Source organism: Rattus rattus, chromosome 2 (genome assembly GCF_011064425.1).
Source record: "Rattus rattus isolate New Zealand chromosome 2, Rrattus_CSIRO_v1, whole genome shotgun sequence".
Taxonomy (NCBI): domain Eukaryota; kingdom Metazoa; phylum Chordata; class Mammalia; order Rodentia; family Muridae; genus Rattus; species Rattus rattus.
The window spans coordinates 126,245,245-126,253,170 of NC_046155.1; positions in this window are offsets into that span (position 1 = coordinate 126,245,245).

The window sequence follows — 7,926 nt, forward strand, 5'->3', positions numbered from 1 at the left end:
TGCAGTTCTGCATTTGTCCATTTTGTGGATTTGTCCATAGTGGTACATTTCTAAGGTGCTCCGAATACTTCTGTGAGGTAGAGATAAGGAAACCATAAAACTTTATTTTACCACCGGATAAATGGCAAAGAGGAAGGGTATCCTTGCCAGTAGTTTTGACTTTGTTCCTGTCACAAAAGGAAATAGGATCATCTATCCCAAAATGGCAGCCAGAGAGGACCACAAGAGGCTACCAGCCTAAATGAACACTTTAATCACATTCTTCTTCTTCACATAAGGAAAAAACGTGTACCCAAAGCAACTGGAGAAGGAAGAACGAGTACACACTTGGAGTGCCCTTAGTGGATGGGTCATGCCTACCTTTGAGAATTCCAAACTGCATTAAAAATGAGCTGTGGGAGAAACACTTTCAGGAAGTATCAGTGAGACCCAGGATGCTGCTATTTTTACCTCTGGAAGACATTTAATAATCCTTCTAAATACTTAACCAAACTGAGATTCAACAGAAAGATTTTTGTGTGGTTTATTTTGTTTTTATTTTTTTAAATAGAAAGTTATTCATCTGGCCATGGAGCTCATGACTACAATCTCTAGCTCTTGGGAGACTGAGAAAACTGACTCCTAACTCCAAGGCCAACCTAAGCAGCACCTCGAGATCCTGTCTTAAAACATGTATTTCTGAAAAATAACCAAGTCCCAAGTTGTGAAAATGGGGCTTGGCCTGTAGACGTTGACGGTTGCGTGTGTAAACTGATGTCGGTGAATCCGTGCTTCTTTCCTGGCAGGTGTGAGCTCAGATTCAGGGCTGTGACCTTATTTGCTCAAACCGGTACATCTTTTTATTGTGGGCACAGCAAACATTGATAAATTTCTATTACTAGATGAATATGAGTGCTTTACTTGCCATCAGACAAACGCTAACCTACATGGAGGCCATATTTGCCCTCCTATTCATGTATGAAGGTTTCATACTTATGAACAACCATTGTAGCAGGAGCAATGCTTTCTCAGCTACAAAGGCACATGGAACTTGTAAACATGCTTGCATATGTACCTAGTAGACATATGAACATATGACTTGTAACAACTATAAACCATTTTCTAGGGCAAAGATAACAATTTGAAAACTACAAGTTATTACCAATTCTTAGATCAGATGGCTAAATACTGGTAAAATGTGATTTACTCCCCACCCGCAACAAATGAAATGGTAAGTTCAATGCAGTCTCCATTAAAACCTCAACAGTTTCCATTGGAAATACTTCCCAAGCCACATGAAGTATGTACTTAGACATCACCATTGAAGTTTTTAAAATATGATAAAAATAGCTAAGAATAGGAACCCTCAAAATCAACATGTTAATGAAGAGCTCCCATTTGTAAAAAGTGGCATCCTCACGAGACCAATCAAGAAAAGCATATCAGAAGCCCGGAAAAGTATCCATAAACAATCATTTATGTATGTGTGACCTATAACATATTAGCTAAAAGAAAGCATTTCAAATCTGAGGGAAAAACATTAGACAATTCAATTAATAGTTCAAAGAAACAAATTGGAAATAAATTTGATCCATTACTGCTTGCCAAAGACAAATCCGATGAAATTTACATAAATAAAAATGCATGAAAACTGTAAAGACTAGAGAGAAAGACAAGAATACATGATTTGGGAATTTGTCAAAAGATATAAAATAACAAAAATCCATAAATGAATGGCTGGCTAGACCTGACTATTTCAAAGATAATGTATCTGTACTTTTAAATCCAAGGCGGCCCAGACATAATCACTTGAAATAACGATAAACAATAATCAATAATACATACATATGAATATATATCATGTGTGAGTATGTGTATAAGAGAAGAAGAAGGGGAGGAGAAAGGAGGAAGGGATGGTGGGAGGGCAGAAAGGAGGACAGGAGTGTGGAGGGAGGTGCTTAATCCCACAATTCCAGAGACTATCACTGCCCTCCCTGCCCCTGTAAACCTGATAGAAAAGCTCAGACGAAGCCACTCTGGTTCTCCACATGTTTAGACTCACTAAGCAAACAAACACAATCTTTTCAAAGGACCTGGTTTCACCCAGTGTTCATCTAAAATTCTGGCAAAACATTCACACTGAAGCTATCTCCTGCCAAGACACATGGCAAGTGCTAGAGCATAATTTAGAATAGTCACTCCAGGAAATTTGGCATGGTCTGTAAAATGTTAAATGCTCACACAGTATGATCCCAGAAAATATAAATAACAATAAACCCCAGTATGATCCAGAAATTGTTATTTCTCACCATCCACTTCTATAAAGAAAGAGGCCCAGCAGGATTCCATTTGCAGGGATCTTTGGTGATTGGGAGTTGAGTTCCTGGCCATTCTCTGCCTTTATCTGGTGACCCATGTAGAGCATAGTAAGGTCCACAGCTCCAATCCCTTCTCCCAGAAATCAATCCTAACACTCCTGCCTCCTTGGTTTAAACCCCCTTACCCTTCTATGCCCAGCACAAATATCACAGCCCTCACCTGACCTTCAAGGATACATTTCCAAGACTCCTTGTGGATGCCTGCAACACTACATATATTTTTTCTGTATGTCATATATATGATAAAATTCCACATTTTATTCTGAATATATTATAGCTTATTTTTAGAGTAGTCGAGTAGCCATCAACTTTGAAGTCATTATTAAGTAAACAAACTCTATGAACGTAGACACTGCAAGACAGTGATAGTAAGTCTGATAATCAAGAAGTGACTAATGGATAGTGTCCTAGAGTTACTATTGCTGTGATGAAACACAATGACAAAAAGGGACCTGGGGAGGAAAGGGTTTATTTGGCTTATATATCCTGAACCACAGTCCATTGAGGGAAGCCAAGACAGGAACTCAAACTGCACAGGAACCCAGAGGTAGGGACTAATGCAGAGGCCGTGGGAGGGTGTTACATATTAGCTTGCTCCTCATGACCTGCTCAACCTGCTTCCTTTTAGAATCCAGGACCACCATTCCAGGGATGGCACCCCCTAAAACGTGGCCCTCTCACATCCATCACTAAGAATGCTCTAGTAGTGGTTCTGAACCTTAGTAATGATGTGAAGTTTTAATACAGTCCCTCATGTTGTGATGACCCCCCAACCATAAAATTATTTTCATTGCTATTTTATAACAGTAACTTTGCTACTGCTATAAATTGTAGTGTGAATACCTGTATCTTCTGAGGGTCTTTTGGGGTTGAGACCAACAGGTTGAAATACAAGGCTCTCCAGGCCTGATCTTGTGGGGGCATTTTCTCAGTTGAGGTTCCCTCCTCTCAGATGGGTCAAGATGGTGTAAGACTAGCCAGCACAGGGCTGGAGAGATGGCTCAGTGGTTAAGAGCACCGACTGCTCTTCCAGAGGTCCTGAGTTCAAATCCCAGAAACCACATGGTGGCTCACAACCATCTGTAATGAGGTCTGATGCCCTCTTCTGGCTTGCAGGTGTATATGCAGGCAGAAATCTGTACGATGTATACATAATAAATAAATATTTAAAAAAAAAAAAAGACTAGCCAGCACAGGAAGGTAACATATACAGCATGGATACTTGGAAAAAGGGAATATTCACCTTTCAGTACAACCAGGCAAGATTTTATGATAGTATTCCTAAAGGTCCAAAATTTAAAACATATGAACTATTCACTTCTAGAATTTTCTATCTAATGTTCTTAATTTTGATTACCCAAAGGTCAACGAAATCATGGACAGTGCAGAAAGGAGAGATGAATACATCTGTATTGAGAAACCATGGTGCTTCCTGGGATCAGCTCATTGAACTGGACTTCTTGCCAATGGTTCAAAACTTTATTCATGTAATAGTTTCCATGGGACATCTTCCCCAATCCTATTATCCCTAGAAGGAACACACTTTCAAATGTGCCTGGGCTCCACAGACAGAAGCTTGGAAACTCTTAATAAACGAGAAAACTGCAGGGATACATTGAGAGCCCAATGGCTCTACCTTTCAGCTCCCACTACTCAATTACTAGAAACAAGTTTGCTGCTAGATCCCATAATCCTTTGCTGTCACAGCACCTATAATCTCTATTAATCATGTTTAGATGCATATACTATATTTCTTCTTAGAGATATTTTTATAAATAATATCTCTGTGCCTTGCTGCATTCTTTAGCCATGATTACTTCAGATAATATCTTAAATTACATTAAGTATATTTCTGTCCAGTCACCTAAAAGGCAATTTATGTGGCCTTTCTAGGAGGTCATGACATCCAGAGTACTTTACCCAAACACCTTTTTATGAGTGACCAGACTTTTGCCATAGCCATGGGGTAGAGAGAACTAACCATGTCTTTTTTTTTGTTTCATTTTTAATTAAACCTTTTATATAATATATCTTGATGACCATGTCTTATAGTTCATCTCCTCAGCCCAATTCAGATCAGGTACCCTGGACTGACAGCTCACTGTGTCTAGACAGGATTTAAGATTTTTCTATTAATATTATGATCTTGCTTGATTCTTCAACAAGTCACAAATCAACCTGAGCTCCAGGGGGTCCGTGGTTAATGCCAGGCCACCTGGCTAGTGTGAAACAGAGCTGGAGTCTAAAGTCTGTCGTGCTTTTCGAGACTCAGTGTTTCCCACTGCCACACTGCTTATTTTTTGAAATGCAATCTGAAGTCCATTCCTCATGTGAGCAAGACTTCATTCTCAAGCAGGAATTGCATGCAGCTAAAGGAAGTCACAATAAGACTCCATGGTGCCTGAAGACATGGTGGGTATTATGTCATATCTCAGCCCATCCCTCTAGCACACAACTGTGACTTGTACCTCTAAGTGGAACAGACCTCTGTAGCAGAGAGTATTTTCCCAGAAGGGTATTATAAACCTTGGGGGCTGTCAGTGTTCTGGAACTGGCATGTATATTCCTCAGCAGAATAAAATATTCAACAAAGGCAACATCTGGCTGAGAGACCATCATCACCTCTGGTAGTAAAATTCAAGGTCTGCTCTAACGCCTAACAGTTCAGAGACACCCTTAACTTTGGCCTTGGATTCATTCTGACTATAATTCTTAGCCCTATTCATAACTAACTCTCCAACATCCATATTCTCTCAGGTCTCAGCCTGCCCAGGTAGATGTGTATGTCCAGGGAAGGAAAAGTAATCAGTGGTGATTCTCTCAGCAGTAGTGGGAAACACCATAGCACTGACTGGAAGGACTCAGGTGGTGATGCTAAGAGTACAGTGTATGTGCTTTGCTCAGTAGGTAGCCTGCTGACCATGTATGGCTTCTGAGCATTAAGGTACAGCTAGCGTGTCCAAGGACAGGAATTTTAAACTCAGGTTTTTTTTTAATTTTGCTTTTCATATTTCATTGTGTGAAACAGAACAGTCCTAGATCTTCCCACTGAATTCTGCTTGAAGAGGGTTGGTTAGTGTGACAGCCTTCTCCTCTTCTTCCTCTTCCTCCTCCTCCTTCTCTTTCTCCTCTTTCATTTACTCCTCCAGTAGTTTACAAATCAAAAGAAGTAGCCATGAACAAATCTTAGTCTTCATTTCCTAAGTGAGTAATGTCATGTCTCCTCTTTCCAACTATTGGGGAAAATTCTGCTACAGGGTTTAGAGAGAACATGTCACTGCTATGTGTCTTATATCTCTACCCTGGATAACAAGAACTAGCTCAGTCTAAGCCAACTTCTGAGCTCTATTCTATGGCTCTGAAGCAGTTTGTATGCTGTCTACTATTACCAGGGTTTCTGAAATAATTATGAGACTGTTTCAGAATCTTTCTGCATAAAGACATGCCATGAAGCCTTTTCTAACCTATTCTTCCCACACTAGGTGAAGCCTCTTAAGTTTCCCAACTCCTGAAGTGTAAAAGCAGTGATAAGACAGAGAAATATAGATAACAGACTCTTGGAGAACTTTCTGACCTTCCCAGGGAATCCATCTTTAGTTACTTCAACCCTGGGAAAACCAGAAGGACACAGAAAACCTTCCTGAGGCCCCCTACAGTTGACCTTTTCCTCAGAGTTTTCCCACCCATTCCCTCATTCCATCCTAGGATACGCTTACTATTAGGAGCCTCAGACTTTAATAATCAAAGATTTAAGACCATAAAACCTTGTTCTTTTCTGCTCTGCCAACTATTTCTGATCTTACCATATTCTTCTCAGGTCACTTTAAATGGAAAAAGATCAAAGAAGGAATAAACCAATAAAACCTACTGATCAATACCACATAATAATGACATGCTACTATGGTCGTGAAGAATGGGACCCAAGGGTCTGGGGAGATTGCTCAGTGGTTAAGAATGCATACTGATCATGAAGATAACCTGGGTTCTATTCCCAGTACACACTGGATGACTCACAACTACCTGTAACTCCAGGTCCAGGGAATCCACCCTCTTCTGGTCTCCACTCACACACACATATCAATGCACACTCAAAACTATTTTAAATAATAAGATAGTGGAAGGGATAGGAAACACTTTGAAATAAACAGTATAGGAAGGGGTTTAATGGAAAGACAGAAGAGCAGTGTATGTGAGAGAATATAGTAAGGGACAATTAACACTTTAAGACACTTAGAAAAAGTCATAAGGAAACTTATTACTCTAGAAGCTTCCTAAAATATGCACTTCCACATATATAAAAATTAAATTGGAGTTACCCTACAATTTTCCTATTGGATATGACAAGATAATAAATAAAATGTCCACCCCCAAGAATGGGTTACCTCTTTTTGTATTTGCTGGCAAATGAGGTCCATAAACCCCCAATTACAGATGGTTGCCAATGCTCTTCGTTATCCTCCAGAGCTTGATGATAAGACCTTATTGTTGGAGACACCACGCACTTGAGTCATAGAGCATGAGAAAATAAAGCTGGTTCTCGACTGGAAACTTGTGACTACCTGATCCCTTTCATAGTGCTGGACAGTGCTATGTAAGCTACCAGAGGAGAAAAAGAATCACCACTCTTACCCAGAGGTGAGCCCTGAGAGCTATATCAGTGATCAGCCTGGCAAGATATGCTTCCTGGCTCAGTAGTAGCATAAATATCCTGGGACTAAGTAGTCACTTCCTAACAACATTTAAAGGCCACTCCACAATTTGAAACCCATACCTGCTATCTTTCTTGGGACTAAGAAAGTACCTGTCATAGGCCCCAGGGAAGAATGTACTATTCTTGCTAAATGGACACAGTATTAAAGTGACTCATTATGATTCATTCTTATAGCCACAGATTAGTGTATCAGTCAACCCCCATTGGAGAAGCTTCCTCTTTGCAATAGATGGCAACTCACACAGAGATCCACAATGGGTCAAGGTACAGAGAAAAGAGACTGTGGAATGTTTGCCATTAAATGAGACATCTATCTCCTGCAGTCTCCTCCCACGGCTCAGGGATCATACAGAAAAGGATAAAGGACTGTAAGTGCCACAAGCTGTAGATGACGACAGGGAACAGAGTTTTCTGGGCACAGCAGGGAAGTTGTACATATTAATCCACAGCAGATGAAATAACACTCACAAGAGCTGTGCAGGCTCAAGACAGACAAAATACAGCATGGAGAGAAGACATGGGTGTGAATCCCACCTCTAGCTAAGGAGCTACTGGTGTTCGATAGCTACTAAGAGAGGGAAAGACCATTTTCTTTCAAGGTGCAACTCCTAGTGGGTTGACCACCCTTAGTGAAAGCCACACATCCTAGGGTATATGAGCAGCACAAATTGTACTTGATGATTTTTTCTTAAAGGATACAAAGTAAGGTAGGGGAGGAAAAGCAGATAGATCTGGGAAGAGAATGGGAAAAGGAGAATATGTTATGATCAAAACACATGATATTGAGTTCTCAAAAAATTAAAAATGAAGAAAATAAAAGTAATATATTGAAAATTTAAAAACCAGGTCTTCATATTC